Here is a 21,093-nt window from a genome sequence, read left to right as displayed (position 1 = left end):
TTGAGTAGAAAAAAAATTCCTTGTTGAGAATGGCTGTCAGGAAGCCCAGAACCAAGCTCAATCATGGTACCTAGATTAACCTAGTTGTGGTGGTCATCAAAAGATACTGCAGTCCTAGAGTACTGATTCTCTGTCTTGGCTGATTTTTAACATTCCTGGTTCCCATTCCCAGAGGTGATGATTTATTTAATGTGGGGTGCAGCCTGGCTGTTGGTGTTTTAAAGGCCTCAGTGGATTCCAGAGTTTAGTCAAGTTGAGACCATTGTCCTGAAGGACATAGCCAGAGGAAAAGATATTGAAGGCTATTTTAAGAACCGTGATAACAATGGATGTAAAGGGGATCCAGAATTGGATCCAGGGAATTCAGCAGGGAACCTATCACAGTAGCCCTGATAAGAGAGAATGATCTCAACAGGTGGGTAGGATCAGTGGGCACAATAATTGAAGTTCTACTGTGGGAGATGGCTTATGGAAGTGATTCTCATCTGGATTACCTGTTAGCATCACTGGGGAGGCTTTTTAAAAACATAAGTATTTGAACCCCATCCAGAGATTCTGATTAAATTGATCTGCTGTGGCGTGTAGGCAATGGTTCATTTTAATTTTGTTAAAGTTGTCCAAGTGATTCTAAGGAGATTGAGAACTACTGTCTTTATAAGAATAGCAGTAGAATTTGACCCTACTTTAATATTAGAAATTCAGAGATTATCCCAAGCTTCCTGACTTGTGACGCTGAGGAGAAATTTGCATAGACCAACTGTAATGGGAGGGCTGGCTAGAAGGTGGACATAGGGTAAGGAATGAGAGGAGAAGATAAGTACTTCTTCATGAGATTAAGTTTGAGTTGACAATGAGTCTGAAATCCATGACAGGTATTTGACTGAGTGTTACACAAACCTAAGTCAAGCTGGAAAACTGAGAGCAATTACTCAGTGTGACCCAAATGGATTCCCTCCTATCCCAGCCCATTCTGACAAGTGGTCTATGGGTGCTTTGACAGTTTCAGATAATAGATCAATAAGGTCATTTTGTTCACACATGTTTCATAAATGAGAAATAATATTATCATTTTCACAGTATTCTTGTTCTTAATAATCTTTATACTCTTAAAGATTGTGTATGTTAGAAAAGACTATCAATCACCTTGTCTTGGCTATTTCTTGGTCAGCTAACTGAAGTTCATCTCAGTTGACATATTTTTACATCATCTGCCATTTTTGTTCACATAAATTTTCATTTTTTACATTCATTATATACCAATTTTTAAAAAGGCTCAGTGGTAAAGAACAAAAGTAGAATGGAATGAGTCAGGTAAATACTAGTGCTCATAATAATGTTAACAGTAAATATTGAACAGGATACCAGTATAGAGATAGAATATGCCTTTGTAAGCTGATGTGACAAATGACTACTTGAGTAGCATGATTTAATATAAGCATCCAGAAAAGGAAGAAAAAATAATGGTGAATATCTGAAATTACATTTTATTGAACTGGTAGTCTATTCAACACCATTTCACAGTGCCCTTTTTTCGAATAGTGCCATGATGTCATTGAAGCTTTTCTGTCATTTTTAACAAGACAGAGGTAAATCTATTAAGTTTTTCCAAAACATATTCAAAATCATGATTTTCAAAATTAAATTTATGAATTTTATAATGAAATCAGAGAAGTCAAAATGACTAGGATAACACTAGTCCTATACTCCACATAGAGAAAACCAGGCACAAATTGCACTGTGTTGGAAATCTCATTAAGATTGTCTCCAAAGTTAATGACAAGTGTGATTCTCAGAGAGAGCAGAATAGGGTACTTGGCAAAATGCTTTTATCTAGGGATATTGCATAATATTCATGATACAAGTATGGAAAAGCAGTTACTCTTATACAATAGTACATGCTACCAGATCTTTTACTTTACATTTGAGGAAAACCAATGATGTGCAGATTATGAATCAACTCTTTATCCATGTGCAGTACTCATATGGAAGAGAATTGCTTGATAAGTTTCTGTTCAGTGAAAACCCTTGTCATAGGGAAGAGTGTTTTGTTTGTTTTGGTCAGTGATTATATTGTGAGCCATGAAAGAGAATGAAAAGGTATGTTGGAATCAATAGTGACAGGTAAGGAAGGAGAAGGGACATTGCTACATGAATAAAAGAAATTGTAGTAGAATGTGAATAACAACATTATTTCATTCTCAGAGAACAGTGGGTGATCTGCACGGTGACTTAATCCTGACTGTAGTTGAAAGGAGTAGTGAAAAGTGTGTCAATTTATTGCAATATGAAGAAAATGAGCAGCAAATAGCTTAGTGGAGGTGAAGGTGCCTCACAAAAGATTTTAGAATGTGGAATGAGTTAAAAACTTATCTTTGTGATGCTGTTTAGTGTCTGTAAAAGCCATTTCTATTATTTAGATTGCTTTTTCAAGTGAAATGCTATTTTGGACCTGAACATGAAGATATTTAATGTTTATGAGCAATCCTGTTATCTTGTGAGTCTGTGAAGACAGAGATCCAGTCTTGTCTCTCACTGTATCCCTATGCCTAGCTATGTCTGCAGTAGCTCAGTAGATATTTGCTGAATGTACGGATCTTCAGTCATTAGTGAAAGAACTGAGGCTATAGCATGAAAAAGTGAAAGTGAAAGTCTCTCAGTCATGTCTGACTCTTTGTGACCCCCATGGACTGTAGTCCGCGGCATTCTCCAGGCCAGAATACTGGAGTGGGTAGCCTTTCCCTTCTCCAGGGGATCTTCCCAACCCAGGGATCAAACCCATGTCTACCATATTGCGGGTGGATTCTTTACCAGCTGAGCCAAAACCACACACAAATGCTGCAACATACTTGCCAAATGCAACTGAAAGGTAGATTAGGCATCTGTTGCTTTAATCCTGATGGAATATTCAGTCCAGTCTTCTACCTCTTGAATATAATGTCAATGTTTACTAGCACTGAAAGAAGTCCTTGGTGAGAAATCATCCCAGAATTTCTAGGACTACACTGAATGTGAACATCCAAATATATATGACAGAGCCTCCAAACACTTGTGGCCCTTTCAGACAATCTCTCCATGTGAGCATTTTAATTTAGTAGAAACAAAATGTAAGAAAAGAAACTACATAGAAGACAGCTCAAACTATTTGTCATTATATATGTAATAACAAAATAACTTATCATTATAGACATAATGTCAGACATACATTAACTAAGACTATAAACTACATCATCCCTTTCACGGATATGAACATATTTTAAATAATGATTTTTAAACTTTTTGTTTGTTTATTTTTACTGCGCTGGGGGCTGTGTGTTCAGTTCAGTTCAGTTGAGTTGCATCCTACTCTTTGTGACCCCATGATCTGCAGCATACCAGGCCTCCCTGTCCATCACCAGCTCTCGGAGTTTACTTAAACTCATGTCCATTGAGTCGGTGATGCCATCCAACCATCTCATCCTCTGTTGTCCCCTTCTCCTCCTGCCTTCAATCTTTTGTAGCATCAGGGTCTTTTCAAATGAGTTAGTTCTTCACATCAGGTGGCCAAAGTATTGGAGTTTCAGCTTCAGCATCAGTCCTTCCAATGAATATTCAGGACTGGTTTCCTTTAGGATGGACTGGTTGGATCTCCTTGCAGTCCAAGGGACTCTCAAGAGTCTTCCCAACACCACAGTTCAAAAGCATCAATTCTTTGGCTCTGGGGGCCGTGTGTGGGCTTCCTCTAGTTGCAACAAGTGGGGGCTACTCTTCACTGTATTGTGCTGGCTCCTCGTTGTGGTGGTTTCTCTTGCTATGGAGCACAGGCCCCAGAGCGCACAGGTTTCTGGAGTCGCAGCCTGTGGTCTCTCGGGTGTAGGCTCAGTAGTTGTGGCGCAGGGGCTTAGCTGCTCAGAGGCACGTGGAACCTTCCTGGACCAGGGACTGAACCTGTGTCCCCTGCTTTGACAGGTAAACTCTTAACCACTGGATCACTAGGGAAGTCCCAAATAATGATTTTTTTAGTATCATGTTTTACTTTATCCTTCATTGTGAGGAATCTTATTTTTAATTTGCCTAAAACTGGTGGTTGGTGTGTGGATTAGATTCCCACTGGGCTTGATAAATGATGGCCTAGAGATAGACAAAATATATTTGCAAATTATTCTTATAAAAACTCCATTACGCAAAGTCACAGGTGTCCTCTTCTTGGAGTCTGGAGTGAGACTGAAAGAATATATGGTGAAGGAGAGGTGCACAGCTGTCATCAGATGGCCATGACTCACCACTGAGGAAGCATGAGTAGAAGAACTCAGAAAAGGGACATCTACAGGGTTCATGGCTTCAGGTCACTCACATCCTAAGTTGTGTCTATCACAGGTCAAGAAGCCAGCCCTCGCTGGGAAGGCCAGCACCTCTGGGCTGGGGGCACAGCAGCAGAGAGGTTAGAGCTCCTGAGTGTGATGGCTGGGCACATGCCTCATCTGGTGTGTGTGCCTGAGGCCCCATGCCCACGGGCCAGCGTGCACTTGCCCTCACTCAGCAAAGGTGCAGCCACATGGCAGGCTGCAGTCTTCAGTGTGGCCAGTGATGACTCGGCTGTGAAACCAGTATAGTCTCAACGGAAACAGATCATTTGATCAACTAGCTATCTACCACCAAGGAGACTGAGGGGAGGCAAAGGGTAAAGGAGGAGCAGGAAGATGATAGGGGTGCTATGTCTGTTTGAAGTTCCTATTAAAAAGAACTGGTAAAAAGCAATCAGCTTGAAATAGCTCATTATATCAATAGAATAGGCTGACAGTACTTAACACTTAATGTGCCTCTAAGAAATAGTAGGCAATTTGTCATTATTTAAGCTAGTAGACACATCTCTAATGTCTGAAGTAAGTGAGAGGCAGAGCACACAGAGTGCTGAACCTGAATATGCACACCTATCTGACCCAGGCTGCACACCCATCTGACCCAGTCTGCACACCCGTCTGACCTGAGTCTGCATCCCCATCTGACCCAGGCTGCACACCCATCTGACCCAGGCTGCACACCCATCTGACCTGAGTCTGCATCCCCATCTGACCCAGGCTGCACACCCATCTGACCCAGGCTGCACACCCATTTGACCTGAGTCTGCATCCCCATCTGACCCAGTCTGCACACCCATCTGACCTGAGTCTGCATCCCCATCTGACCCAGTCTGCACACCCATCTGACCTGAGTCTGCATCCCCATCTGACCCAGTCTGCACACCCGTCTGACCTGAGTCTGCATCCCCATCTGACCCAGTCTGCACACCCGTCTGACCTGAGTCTGCATCCCCATCTGACCTGAGTCTGCATCCCCATCTGACTCAGGCTGCACATCCATCTGACCTGAGTCTGCATCCCCATCTGACCCAGTCTGCACACCCGTCTGACCTGAGTCTGCATCCCCATCTGACCCAGTCTGCACACCCGTCTGACCTGAGTCTGCATCCCCATCTGACCCAGTCTGCACACCCGTCTGACCTGAGTCTGCATCCCCATCTGACCTGAGTCTGCATCCCCATCTGACTCAGGCTGCACATCCATCTGACCTGAGTCTGCATCCCCATCTGACCCAGTCTGCACACCCATCTGACCTGAGTCTGCATCCCTATCTGACCCAGTCTGCACACCCATCTGACCTGAGTCTGCATCCCCATCTGACCCAGTCTGCATACCCATCTGACCTGAGTATACATCCCAGCTTGGCCACCTGACAGCTACTTGTCCCTGGGAGAGTGACCTAGCCCATGTTTGCTTCAGTTTCTCATCTGTAAAATGGGGCAGCTGAGCTAAGTGATCTCCAAAATTATTTTCTACTCTCTAAATATTATGATAAGTGAAATATTTTTAATAGTTTTAATTGATTCCCAGTTATGTCCTGCACTGTCTGAGAAGCACCTTTGCTCAGGAAATTTCCTTACATTAAAATATCCTCACCTTCCTGCCTTGCCTCTGTCAAAATTGGGCAGCATTGAGTTACCTCACTGAATTCCCTCAACCACATTGTCTCTCTCCCCCTCATCATCTAGAGTTCTCTTTATGCTCTCTTACACAGCTCTTATGATAGTCATTTCTTCAAGCAGATTTTTAACTGCTATGAAATTCACCTCACGTATGTTCATCTTAAACTGCAGAGCCATATTGACAACAGCTTTGAAAATTTCTGATTTCCTTTAGCAGGATTAATTTCCAATGACTTAATATCCTTTTCCCATCTGGAGGCACTGAATGAAATAATAGCAAGATGGCTGCTCTAGCAAGCGAGCTATTATCCCTGTCCTCCGAGTGGAAATAGTCAGTTCCGTTCAGTTGCTCAGTCGTGTCTGACTCTTTGCAACCCCATGGACTGCAGTATGCCAGGCCTCCCTGTCCAGCACCCACTCCCAGAGCCTACTCAAACTCATGTCCATCACATCAGTGACACCATCCAACCATCTCATCCTCTGTCGTCCCCTTCTCCTTCCGCCTTCAATCTTTCCCATATCAGGGTCTTTTCAATGAGTCGGTTCTTTGCATCAGGTGGCCAAAGTATTGGAGTTTCTGCTTCAGCATCAGTCCTTCCAAGAATATTCAGTACTGGTTTCCTTTAAGATGGACTGGTTGGCTCTCCTTGCAGTCCAAGGGAATCTCAAGAGTCTTCTCCAACACCACAGTTCAAAAGCATGAATTCTTCAGCACTTAGCTTTCATTATAGTCCAACTCTCACATCCATACATGACTACTGAAAAACCACAGTTTTGACTAGACAGACCTTTGCTGGCAAAGTAATGTTTCTGCTTTTTAATATGCTGTCTAGGTTCATCGCTTTTCTTCCAAGGAGCAAGCATCTTTTAATTTCATGACTGCAATCACCACCTGCAGTGATTTTCTAGTCCCCAAAAATAAAGTTTGTCACTGTTTCCACTGTTTCCCCATCTATTTGCCATGAAGTGATGGGACTGGATGCCATGATCTTAGTTTTCTGAATGTTGAGTTTTAAGCCAACCTTTTCACTCTTCTCTTTCACTTTCATCAAGAGGCTTCTTTTTAGTTCTTCTTAGTTCTTCTTCCCTTTCTGCCATAAGGGTGGTGTCTGTGTATCCGAGGTTATTGATATTTTTCCTCACAGTCTTGTTTCCAGCTTGTGCTTCATTCAGCCCGGCATTTGGCATGATGTACTCTGCATATAAGTGGGAATATTACAAGTATGTTAAAATGTATTTCTTCACAGTACACATCACCTCATCAGTAGTGTTTGACTTCTAATGAGCTAAAATATGTCATTGAAAATGTATATTTCTCAACATCTTGTCTTACAAAATTATAGATTGTCTTGAACCAGGGCATATATGCTATCACTTTGCCAAATCCATACCTTTAATATATGGGGCAAAAACCATGACCCCAGATAGGCTGAAAGATAGATTTGAAAGTACAAGGCCTTCAAATGTCATGGAATATGATCCTTTAGGTATTTGAAGGTAGTTGTTTATCTATTATAGATAAATTTAGTGTATTGTATAAGTGAAAACAGAAGAATCACTGTGGATCTGAAAACATTTTGGAGGCAGTATTAAGACATTGTTTACTTTGGGTTGGACATAAGTCCTGAGCTTTGTAGCATTTTTATCCTTGGTGGTCCATTGTTTGGTTTTCTCTTTCCTTATCGCTAATTCTTGACTTTGGGAATATGGAGTAGAGATGGTGCTGAGAATGGAGGTGCCATGTTTTATCCGTGGCTGAATAGTCTATGGCGTGATTCAGATGGGGAACATAGGGAGAGAGTAGAACTTCCTCCAGTATAACCACTGTGTTGTAGCGGAATAATGTGATGGACTCTGTATTAGGTTCCTATAGCTGCTATAACAAATTAACACAAAGTTGTTGGTTTAAAACAATGGAAATTGATCCTCTCACAGTTCTGGAGGCCAAAAGTCTGAAACCAGAGTGACTGGGCTGAAATCAAGGTGTTGGCAGAGCCACATTGCCTCCTCAGGCTGTACAAGACAATCTGTTCCTTGCCTCTTTTACTTTCTGTTGGTGGCCAACTTTTTTTGACTTGTGGCTGTGTCACTCAAGACCAGCGTCTTCAAATACCTTTCTTTTCTGTTATCATATCCCCTGTTTCTTCTGTGTGTTAAATCTCCTTCAGCCTTTCTCTTTTTGAACACTTGTGATTGCATGTAGGGCTGGCCTGGATAATCCAGGATAATAATCTCCCCACCTCAAGATTCTAACTTAATCCTCTCTAAAGACCCGCTCCCTTTTTTCCTTATTTATTGATTGCTATATGAAGTGACATTCACAGGTTTCAGGAATTAGGATATAGATATCTTTTGTGTGCTCAGATGTGTCTGACTCTTTGTGACCCCGTGGACCGTAGACTGCCAGACTCCTCTGTCCATGGGATTTTCCAGGGAAGAATAGTAGAGTGGGTTGCCATGTCCTTCTCCAGGGAATCTTTCCGACCCAGGGATTAAACCAGGGTCTCCTGTGTCTCTTGCATTGGCAGACGGATTCTTTACTCCTGAACCACCTGGGAAGCCATAACTATATTTTGGGGGGACATTTTTCAGCACATTATCACAGTTTCCATTTGCTCCAAATGAATTCACTAAATATTATGGCTCCTATATTTTCCATATCTCCTATATCTTCTCCTTGTCCTGATATAATCTAATAAGTGTTAAGAGCATAAATATATTAATTCAAACTAATTAATTTATTTAGGACCTGCTATGTGGCTGCCACTAAATTCTGTGACTACAATAGTGAACAAACAGATACGGTCCCTGTCCTCATGGGGTTTATAGTCTTGTTGGGAAATTGCATATTAAACAAATTCTCTGAAAAATATAGTATTACAAACTGGTAAATGCTACTCAGAAGAAGTGGCTCCTGACAAGCTCTTAGGGGAAGTTCCTCTGAGGAAGGCGTGTTTCAGCTGAGATCTGAAAGATGGTATGAAGTAAGCCAGGCTAGGAGAAGAAGGAAGAGCATTTCATGCAAAGGACAGCCTGTAATTGGAAGGAATGTGGAACTCTGGAGGACCTGTAAGAATTGTTGGTAGGACTTAGGGAGTTGTGGAGGATTGGAGTGAGATGAGATTGGAGATGTTACAGACTAGGCAGGGCCTTCTAGATATCTGAGCTTCATCTTAAGTGTATAGGGAAGACTGTGAGTTTAACACAGTGACAGTGGGAAGGGGGTGGGCATGGCATGATCTGGTTTGTGTTTTCACAGAATTACCCTGGATTCTGGTTGGAGAATGAATTGACAGTGATGGGAACGGTGGCAGTGGAATATGAGAGCAGAGGTTTGAGTGTAGTCCAGGTAAGAGGCAAAGGTAGCTTGGACCAGTGTGGAGATAGTGATTGTGGGGGAAGTTGGAGAGATTCAAGATGTGCTTTAGAGAAATGGCAGAACTTGCAAGTTTTATGTGGGGGAGTTGTGAGAAGAGGGAGGTGTCAAGGACTCGAGTCCCAAGTTCCTGGCAGAAGCAGCGAAATGGGTGGGGGTGCCGCTGAAGGTGGGAGGACAGGAAGAGCACTTTTGGAGAAAAGATCCTGAGTTCAAGTTTGTATGTGTTAACTTTTCAGATGTCACTTGGCACCGTGTCTGGCATGGAGCACACCACACATAGTTGCTTCTATTTCAGTCAGTCATTTCAAAATCACAACTGGCCTTTGAGTCAATAGACTTTGGTTCTAGCTGTGACTAGGCCACTTCACATACATAAACCTATCTGGGCTTCAGCGTCCTCATCTGTAAGTGGGAGTCTATCGACCTCGATGCGTTTTGTGCTCCCTTTCAGCTTTAATATGCCTGCATTGCCATGAAATTCTTTGCTCTTGACCACCTGGAACGCTGCTCTGGCCAGCTGGATCCTCTTCAGAGAGGCTGATGCACTAGAACTCTGCGTATGGGTGGCAGTTTCTGGTGGAAGCTGACGCAGAGGGAGCTCCAGCCAAGGCAAACTGTGGCTAGTGAGGAGGCCTCGTGACGAAGGGGAAGGATGTGGTTTGAGGAGAGCGGCAGCTGCTGCTGTCACCAAATGAGCCTGAAATTCACCACACTTTGGAGGATACTGCAACCCGGGATAGTTGTCGATAAACTGGTGAATTAATCTGATGTGGGGCATAAGGAGAAATGGTGATGGGCAGAAAAGAAGATGAGAAGAGAAAATCATACTTGCTGTGCACGCCTCTGTTGTGAGTTAGAGTCGTTGTTGGAGCCAGAGTGGGTGTCAGGGATAGATCATCTCCAGTCCAACTGCCTTCACTTCAGAGAAAGAAACCAAGGTCACCAGTAGTTTCCACTGTGGCAGAGCCGAACGAACACTCAAGCCTCCTCACAACTGGTCTGTGCTTTCTTGCTCTACTAGGCTGCCAGGAGTGATTCTTGGGAGCAATTTCAGGCTGAATTTTGGGAAAGGGTCAGGTTTGGTTTCATTTGCCTTAGACTAGATCCCAGAAAGGTTACTTACTCCTCCTAAAACTCCAGGTAGAAAAACACCTGGTGTGACTTGTTGCACTTTGGGCCCTCTCCCCAGTCGGCACTTTGTTTAGTCACTAGTAAACCCAGCTGGGCCCTGAGTCCACAGGGGTCCTCCATTCTACTCACCTCATCTGGGCTCCCCACTGGTCACAAGTACTGACTCTTCCGAAGCACATTCTGCAACTGAAGGCTGTGCCCAGGTCTTTCATTAGATTGGACAATGCCCTTTCCCCCAAAGGTATTAGTTGATTTTTAAAAAAAAAAGAAGCTGAACTGTGGCTTTGTTTATGAGGAGTAGCTGAAAGGGAACTTTATTAGGAAAGTTGCTGCTTCATCCTGTGATTGTGGTTAGCTTGTGAGTAATTGAATTCCCTGGCCTCTTCTTTGGAAGTGATGACTGGTCAGCCTGTGGCTTTATTGTTATTTCACCAACATAGGAGGCAGATCATGCTACCACTACTTAACAGTTTAATTTAAAACGCCCCATTAGAGGTTGTAGGCAGGATTTCGTATGTGCCTGCTGCGTAGCGGGAAGCACATTGCTCTAGAAGTCACCACTGGGCTGAGGTCTGATCAGGATCTCTACAGAAAAGCAAGGGCCTAGGGCTGAGGCACTACGGCGTCAGTCTTGGGGAGTCATAAGCAAGGGTGTGTTATATGCAAGGCAGGGAGAATCTGTAGCACAGATTCATCTCCTAAATATGGGGTGAATGGTGAGGTAAGCCATCCTTTATGAGGGTTCTCTTCAAGGCTGAGAGACCACATTCTGAGAAAAGGGAGGGCCCTCTTTCCAGAGGCCACACATCTGGTTGACCTTCTTCCAGTGTCCTTGAACATGCTGTGCTCATTACTGAAACAGTGGTTTCCCTGCTATTGGTCCCCACCCTGGGGACACCCAGCCCATTACCAATGCCTCTCCAGGTTCTGCCCCTCCTTCAAGGATCACCTCAAAGTCTAGTCCTGCCTGGAACCTTCCCCAAGAACCCCAGTCCTCATGGCCCTTTGGCTTCTGAAATCCTTCCATGATGGCCATCTTACTTCACCGTTTCACTCTTTGTTCTTCGCCTCTGCGTGCTGTTTCCTCTAGGCGGTGTGTTGGGAATGGGAGTTCATGCATGTTCCTTTCCATTGGCTAAATCACTAACTTCTTAAGGATGAAAACCTGGGCTTGAATTTCTTTATATTCTCTTATAGTTCCGTTCAGTTCAGTCACTCAGTCATGTCCAACTCTTTGCAACCTCATGAACCGCAGCATGCCAGTCCTCCCTGTCTGTCACCAACTCCCAGAGTCCACCCAAACCCATGTCCATTGAGTCAGTGATGCCATCCAACCATCTCATTCTCTGTCGTCCCCTTCTCCTCCTGCCCTCAATCTTTCCCAGCATCAGGGTCTTTTCAAATGAGTCAGCTCTTCACATCAGGTGACCAAAGTATTGGAGTTTCAGCTTCAAAATCAGTCCTACCAATGAACACCCAGGACTGATCCCCTTTAGGATGGACTGGTTTGATCTCCTAGCAGTCCAAGGGACTCTCAAGAGTCTTCTCTAACACTTCTCCAACAGTTCAAAAGCATCTCTTATAGTGTCAGGTTTAATTCTGAAGACAATATGTGCTCACAAATACAGTCAGCCATTCTTATCTGTGGATGAGGAGGGCCAAGTGTACTATACCACTTTATGTGAGGAGCTTGAACACCCATGCATTTTGGAATTGGCAAGTATCCTGGAACTAGTGGTCCCTGGGTACTGAGGAGTGACTGTACTTATCTACTCACTGGAAACAGTTCTCAGTATGTTTACAAAATGATAGATTTCAAAAAGGCACATGTAAAGCCTACCTATGCCTGTTTTTTGAATTAGTTTCAAAATCATATCACTATCCAGTTTGGCTACATGTAACAGAAAGCTCACAATAATAATGACTTAATTAAGGTAGAAGAAGAGTTGGACCACAAAGAATGCTGAGCTGAAGAATTGATGCTTTTGAATTGTGGTGCTGGAGAAGACTCTTGAGAGTCCCTTGGCCTGCAGGGAAATCAAATCAGTCAATCCTAAAGGAGATCAGTCCTGAGTGTTCATTGGAAGGACTGATGTTGAAGCTGAAACTCCAATATTTTGGCCACCTGATTCCAAGAACCAACTCATTTGAAAAGATCCTGATGCTGGGAAAGATTGAAGGTGGGAGGAGAAGGGGATGACAGAGGATGAAATGGTTGCATGGCATCACTAACTCAATGGACATCAGTTTGAGCAAATTCTGGGAGATAATGGAGAACAGAGAAGCCTGGCATGCTACAGTCCATGGGGTCACAAAGAGTTGGACACAACTTAGCAACTGAACAACTACAGTTAAGGTAGACATTTATTTCTTTCTCTATGTTAAAAAAAAAAAATGCAGAAGTAGGGCCAGGGTGGAGTGGGACTCCACAGGACAAGAACCCAGCATTCTCTCTTGCTGCTGTACTTTCCTAACATGATTTTCATTCTCAAGGTCAACTCATAGTCCATAATGGTTGTTTGAGTTCCAGCCATTACATGCACATCTTAGGCAGCAGGAAGAAGACAGGGGGGAAGAAGAGGAGGCAAAGGAACCCCTTACACAGGCTCTTTCAAGGAGCTTTCCAAGAAGCTGTTGTTGAATGTTTTTGTTTACATTTTATTAGTTCACATCTAGTGCACCTATCTGAGTTGGACCATAAAAAAGCCTGAAAGATTGAAGGCAGGAGGAGAAGGGAATGACAGAGGATGAGATGGTTGGATGGCATCACCAACTCAATGGACATGAGTTTGAGCAAACTCTGGGAGATGGTGAAGGACAGGGAAGCCTGGCGTGCTGCAGTCCATGGGCTCACAAAGAGTCAGGCATGACTGAGTGACTGAACAACACCACTACCTAGCTGCAAGGGAGGCTGGAAAATGTAATCTTTGTTCATGGATGGAGGGCATATATTCAGTGGAAACTTTGGGATACTAAGAAAGAAGAGGGAAAACAGAGACTCTAACACATAGGATCAATTGGATAAAGTGAGGTACACTGAAATAGCTGAGTCTTTTTAGCTTTATCTCATCAAACCATTCATGAATTTTTCAGTGAGCCATGCTTGCCTCTATTATATGCATGACACTAAGTGATAGAGAGAACAGGACAGATGTCTTTACTCTCAGAAACCTTACATTTCACGTGAGGGAGACAATAAGCAGGAGAATGAATATGTGAACAAGATACCGTGAGATAATAGTGAGCACTAAAACAAAAATAAAATCACTTGCCTTGGTTGGTTTCAAAAACTATCTATCTATTGGGTATGCTTCGAATTGTTTATTACATGAATGAAACATTCAGTCTTCTTCAAATCTATTTTGATTTCTCTTTTGGATTGTGCCTGTAAATCTCTATAAGCTTTTTAGGGGGGGAAATGCATTAAAAATTGCTTTGTTGGACCACTTATAAGAGGATTTATTTAGACTGGAAAGTTTTAAGCTGACATTTCTAAAAAGTTTATATCTGGAGTATGTTTATATTAATTAAGGTTTTATTTATATAATATAAATGCACATTTTCAGGAGCCATTTATTTAAACATGTAAAGGCCATTAAGAAAAGTGTTGTCAGTAAAGAAGAGATTTCTAATGATATGTGTTTAATAAAGCTGCATAATTTATAAAATACTTAGAAAAATGTTAATGTTTTATACTCTTTTTCCTCAGGGAGGAATTTTTATTTCCCTACATTTCACTCACAATGGTATGATTCTCTTTTTTCAATTTTATAATATGTTGCCATTAGGGTCAGATATGTCTTTGCATAGGGTTTGTTTTGTTTTGTTTTTTGACAGCAAAACAAAGAGCCATCAGCGACTCTTGTGTTGCTTTGATTTGATGTCTCTATAGCAGAGTCCAAGTTGGTTTCTGGGATCCTGTAGTAAAATCACCTAGGGATAAAGAGACATTTTATGAAATTTTCATTTTATGACTCTTTCATTAACCCGTGTTTGACTTTCTAGTTTACAATATTAATTTTCAGCTATTTTGATCCACGGCCTATCATTTCTTAGGGTAAAGATCACAATCTGGACAAGAAAGAGAAAATCCATATTGTTTAGACTATTTTTAAATAAGAAGCCCTGGAGAACAGTTCTTGATTTTACACATAGAAACGTTAATCAATGGTAATAAACTGTGCACTGACGACATGTTTAAAACAAACCAGAACTTAGGAAAAAACAGGAAATTTGACCAAACAACTCTTCCTAGTAACAGGTTTTATGTGTCTTTGTTAAAATCATCACAGCTTGTTTTAATTTTTTTTTCAACTTCCTTTCCAAAATTTGATGTTATATTTCTTTGCTGTTTTATATACAGCTTTCATTTAATAAGCACTGTTCATGTCAAACTGGATTTTTGTAATAGAGGAATTGCAAATAAAAGGAACCTATAATGAAATTATAATGCTACATATTAGTCCATAGACAAATTGGTGTTACAGTCTACTAATTATTGAGTCTTTTGGGGCTTCCCCCTTAACTCAGTTGGTAAAGAATCCACCTGCAATGCAGGAGACCCCGGTTTGATTCCTGGGTCGGGAAGATCCACTGGAGAAGGAATGGACTATCCACTCCAGTATTCTTGGGCTTCCCTTGTGGCTCAGCTGTTAAAGAATCCACGTGCAATGTGGGAGACCTGGGTTCGATTTCTGGGTTGGGAAGATCCCCTGGAGAAGGGAAAGGCTACCCACTCCAGTATTCTGGCCTGGAGAATTCCAAGGACTGTGTAGTCCATGGGGTCACAAAGAGTCGGACATGACTGAGAGACTTTCACCTCACTTCACTTCACTTGCCAGAATAGTTCTTGAATTATCTTTAAGCCCATCTCTTAATTGGTAACATTATCTGGCATTTTGTAGACAGTGAAGACCTTTTGCTTACCATTCTTATGTAGGCTTATTCTTATATTCTTAATTTTAAACTTGACCCTTTGTTGCCATCATCATGCTAGAAACCATTCCCATTTAATCTGGGACAGCTGCATTTGTTTAGATACTATATGCTTAAGTTCTCACAGAAATCTGACCTAAAACGGACAGATGTTTGAACTCCTATGTAAAAATCTATTCTAAACATTCTGGGCTACTGCTAGACAGGAATGCCAAACATTTCCAACCACAAATTATACTTGATAATAACCACCTTGATAGCAGAAAGCAGCAGATCCCCAGTTCCATTACATGATCTGGAGGAAGATAACGGGTCTTTGGCATTTTAACTTAGATTTGCTATATTTACAGATGATTAAGGCCAGTGCAAATTGCATCATTGTGAAAATCAGAAAGTATTAAGTCATATCCAGAAATTCTCTGAGCACAGAAATCTGTCCTCTCTTCTCCATGTAACTGGACTGTAGCAGAAAATTGTTAACTGTGAAGCAGGAGCAAGCCAAAAACCAGGCAGACTGAATACACAAAAAGCCATATGGTTCAAGGAAATGGACACGCGTTTCCTTTTAAAGTTTCTGAAATCAACATATTCCTGAAGAACCGTTTAAATGAGCTCGCCAGCATGTTTTATTTTCTGCAATGTGGGGCATGCTGGTTATGAAATGGGAACCCTGAAATGTGATACATCCATCTTAACCAGCTCAGGGTTTTATTCAATTCTTCAAGCCTTAATCCTATTAACTTTCTTGCACAAAGGAAATGCAGAGCTCCTCTCTGATGATTCTGCTTAGGCCTCATGGCGTTTGTAAACCAAGTCTTGAATTTTACAAATGAAGCTTATTGGTGGATGAAAAATGTAACAAGCATCAGTGAAGCCACTTTTCAAAAAGAATATTTCAGATTGTTGACTTTTTAAAAAGTCCTTAGAAGAGATTAATGATGACAATCAGTTTTTAGAATTTGAGGATTTTTTAAAAGCAGCTCACTTGAATATGCAGATTTTTGGTGTGAAGCACATCAAATAAATATCTGGCATTTTAAAACCAAATCTTTGATTTTACAAATAAAGTTCATTGGTTATTTAAAAATATAAGCAACATAAATGTAACCACTGTTCAAAAAAGATTTTGTAAGACTGTTTATGTAAGGGCTTTTGAAGGGTTTGATGATTCATAATCAGTTTATACAATGTGAAGATTTTTTAAAAACAGCTTAAATAAGTCAAAATTTTAATATGAAATGCATTAAGCTTATTTCTGGCTATATGTCCTTTGGACATAGATCTAAGCCAGCAAAATACCAAGACCTAATTATGCTGCTGATGGAAGTTAATCTCATTGTAGTGAACATGAGCTAATAGCGCATTAGTCCATATTATATTATATACTTTTCAGTCTGTGGTCTGCTGTTTTGATTAAATTTAGTATCTACCATTTAGATTTGAAACAGCAAAATCTTCCTATTACTACCTATCAAGTTTATAAAGCCTTTCCTTTCTCGAAGATTTTGAACTAGATCACCATTACTTACACTTTATCCAATGTAAGATTTTATCTGTAATGTGAAATCAGAGAGGATGTATGCATCCATCCATTTCTATTCAATAATACTTGCTACTTCCAGGTGGTGAACTGTCATTAGCACAGCCTGCCTATGCTGCGGTGGGCCTGGAATGTCCAGTCATTCCAGTTTACATAACAGTTTCACTGGGGTGTTTGCTTTCAGAGGTCATTTCAGTGTCAACCTCAGCAGTCCGCACACAAGTCTGCCTGTTCCACGCCACTGGCAAAGTAAAGGAAAATATTTTATCTAAGGCATCCTCCCTACTTTCTTTTCTTAGTCTAAATTCTTTGACTTTACATTAAAGGAGTAATGAAATTCACCTCATATTCTGAAGAATGGGTTTATTCTTCTGTCCAGTTTCCTATTTTGACTCTTCTCCTGCCTTGGAAGGCATCTGGTCTTTTAGCCAGGACAACTGACTGCTCCTCTCCCCATCATCTTGTCCTAAAGTAAAGAATAGCACTAGGTCAGCACCCCTTATTGTCCTTACCAGAGTTGTCTCAACTCTGATAGGATCTGTTCAGACTCAAAGCATCAAGGAACATTCTCTTGACGAATGAACCTTGCTTCTTATGTACTAGTACATTGACTTCCCTGTAGCCAGGTAATTTAAGCCAGTTACCTTTCATTTCAACCATGTTGAAGTATCAAATAAAGCTATAACATCAGACAGCCAGGAAAATGAGAGGGTGGACAGTAACATGTTTATAATATAAATCCTTCCTGTTTTCTCAACCCTTGCCCCATGGCTGTTTTACATTTTGACAGTCTGAATACTCTAGAGATTTGCCTAAAGACAATGGCCACCAAACTAAAGATTTGTTGGTTATTTATTAAGGATAATTGCAAAGCTCAAATACATGAGGCCACTTCTGGGTAAAACAGTGGGTCCAAACCAGTCATTCCCAAGATCCATTGGCATTAATTATTACAGTAACCGGGGTAGGCAGGCCTTGGGTCACTCATTCCCCAGGAAAGCAGTTTGGAGGGTGCAGATGACTACTGCTTCTGTCCAGATCCAGGTACCCCAGGTGTACCCTGGCCACCAGTGCAGGGAGGGCACTTCGCCAGGGCTAAGAGTACCTGTGGGTCCCTTTGACCTTGAGGATCAGTTTTCTGACCTTGGAGAAAATCTGTTTCAAAACATAGATTTTTTTTTTTAGGTGTTATAGCTATATATCACATGTCTCTGAAGCTTTTGAGCCATTTGAGCAATGTTTGTGAAATGCTTTAAGTATGATAAGTAAAGGTAAAATCAGTTCCTAACTGGAATTTGAAGAGGAGCCCCAGGGAGTTACTGACAGCCCAGAACTGTGTTGAGTATCCACTGCTGAGCATACCTACACACACACAGACACACACACAGACTGCCTGTCTCTCTTTTTCTCTCTTTCTCACGAAAGTGTTCAAGATATTTCACTAAAAAGTATAACCATATCTACTTATTGATATTTGGGGAAAAGGTGGTTTCAGAAGAGACTGTGATAAGCATTGCTAAATAACATTAGGAAGTATATATTCCACTTAGAGTTCCTCTTTCTTGTCAAAATGGAAGACTTAATTTTTCTTTCTTTCAAAGCATGGGTTCAAAACCTGTGCTTCCTAAAATGCTGTTCAGGAGATGCAGCTCAGTAAGATACTATCAATTAATTGAACTCTCATTTCAGACAGTTAGAAGCCATGCTTCTTTTGGGAGAGAACTTGGTAGTTAAGTATTCTCTGGACTGGCTATGTTATTGGTGGGGCTTTGTGCAAAATGAAATGTGGAACCCCTTACTCAAAGGCAGAGAAAAAGGTAGTAATATAGAGAGTTTTTTCCTTTTTTCCTCAACCTCTCTCTCAACTTCTCATAGTGTGTTATATTTGCTTTCCTGGTGGCTCAGATGCTAAAGAATTTGCTTGCAGTGCAGGAGACTTGGGTTCAATCCCTGGGTCGGGAAGATTCCCTAGAGAAAGGATGGCTACCCATTCTAGTATTCTTGCCTGGAGAATTCGTTGGACAGAGGAGCCTGGCAGGCTACAGTCCATGGGGTCACAAAGAGTCAGATTTGTCATTTGTTATTCTTAAGTAAAGAAAAAATTTAAAAATTTAATTATTAGCATGAATTTTACAACTCATCTCTATATTATCAGTCAATTTTAAATGCAAATGTTAGAATATTTAACTCATAAGCAGAGTCGTTGAAATGAGACAGTTCTTCATATCTTGTACTCACATGTTTTCTTTTTTCCTTACCATCACATTGGAAAGACTGCACAAAACTAACTCTCAGTTTTTGTTTCACTTCTTGATATATGTACTGTCTACTTTTATCTTACTGATGAGTAAAGAAAAACTAAAAAGAAATGGACTGTAGGTTGCCCTATCTTTCCTTTCCCTCCACGCCTTTTTGCAATATAAGTGGTTGGCTAATACAGAGAAATAGCAGAATAAGAAATGATGTGATAGGGTTTTTTGGTTGTTAGTGTTTCTTAGAACAGTATTACTTTCTTTCTGCATTTGAAGAGAATTCTGGTTCAAATGGAAAGCAGAGCCTCTCAGGCTGTCAGCAGTCCCACTTACTCAACCTTAGACATAACACAGCTCCCTTCCACTCACTTTGAGTCTCACTGGACCTCCCACACATTGTGGGTCCACCAGAAGTCTTTGTTCACCGGCACTGCGACTGCTCTATGTGGGTGGGGTGGCAAGGAGCGGTAGCAGATACACATAATGCTCGTAGCTTCTCTGCTTATGCATGCACCCCATTATTCCATTGGTCTTCACTTATATGACACAGTTTCAAAGACAACATTATTGAGAATTTCAAGAATTTTAAACCAAGCACAAGAAACACTTGTGTGACTACACAGGTCACATGCTCATGAAGTACCCCTGAGTACTCCTGTACCTTAGCTGACCTCCTATGTAGACTAAGATGCTAAAAGGTGCAGGGTTTCAAGCTTCCCCTGCCTCATCCAATTTTTCTTGCTGGGAAGGTCTTGAGAGCAGGAATGAGCCAGAGGCTGAGGCTTCTCCCCCAGTCCAGACTGCCCCTGCTCTGTCCTCCAGCCCCTATCAAAGAGTTGTGAAAAGGGGGGCCTTATCCCTTTTAATTCAGCTCCCTCTTACCTAGCCCTCCTCTAATCTTTCCCCACTCAGCCCAGTGAACTGGAAATAAGGGTTGCTAGGATCCATTTTGAGACTTACCTCGTAGCTCAGCTGGTAAAGAATCCACCTGCAATGCAGGAGACCCCCAGTTCTGGAAGATCCCCTGGAGAAGGGATAGACTACCCACTCTAGTATTCATGGGCTTTCCTAGTAGCTCAGATGGTATAGAATCTGCCTGCAATGCAGGAGGCCTGGGTTTGATTCCTGGGTTGGGAAGATCCCCCTGGAGAAGAGCATGGCAACCCACTCCAGTATTCTTGCCTGGAGAATCCCCCTGGACCGAGAAACTTGGCGGGCCATAGTCCATGGGGTCACAAAGAGTCGGACATGACTGAGCAACGAAGCACAGCACAGGATCCATTTTCTTATTACTAACAGCTCACCAATATTATCAAACAGACTTGATTTCTCTCTCATAGGTCAACAATTTTGAGCCATAGGACGGTTTTTATTTTTAATATAAAATATCACAGAAAAATAAAGAGATTTAGAAAATTACATTTATCTGAGTACCCATCATCCAAATCAGACCTAAAGTGTTACACACACAATGAAAGTTCCCTGTGTTACCTTTCCCAAGTTCATTCCTCTTCCTACCCCTCCTTCTAGCAACTACTATTGTTTTTTATTCTCCTGCATATCTTTATTTTTTTACTTCGTATGTATGTATTCCTAAAACATGCATTTAGTATTACTTGTTCTTTTTTAAAGCCTGCTGTGAACAGTATCATTTAGTACCCGTTCAGCAACTTGTTTTTCACTCTCAACTATTTGTTTTTGACATTTGTCCATGTTGTTATGGCAGTAGCCTTGGTGTCCAGTTTAATTTTATGTTTCCAAAGTTCCAAGTTTGTAATCTTGTAGAGAGTTGTTTGTTGTTAATGAATGCCCTATTTCTAGCTTGGGTTGGTTTTATCTAGTGATTAGCCTTTGAAGCTTTATTTAACTAAAAACTTGTTTGGAGACTTGAGTCATC

The 21,093-nt window shown here is 41.5% G+C and overlaps 1 protein-coding gene across 10 annotated transcripts in view; it reads left to right on the top strand.

Moving 5' to 3' along the window:
* Positions 1–21,093, top strand: part of AOPEP (aminopeptidase O (putative)) — a 392,900-nt gene that overhangs the window by 157,934 nt on the left and 213,873 nt on the right. The gene's annotated exons all lie outside the window — the stretch shown is intronic.

This window comes from Odocoileus virginianus, chromosome 31 (genome assembly GCF_023699985.2).
Source record: "Odocoileus virginianus isolate 20LAN1187 ecotype Illinois chromosome 31, Ovbor_1.2, whole genome shotgun sequence".
In the NCBI taxonomy this organism is placed as follows: domain Eukaryota; kingdom Metazoa; phylum Chordata; class Mammalia; order Artiodactyla; family Cervidae; genus Odocoileus; species Odocoileus virginianus.
This window is presented reverse-complemented; position numbering and strand designations above follow the sequence as displayed.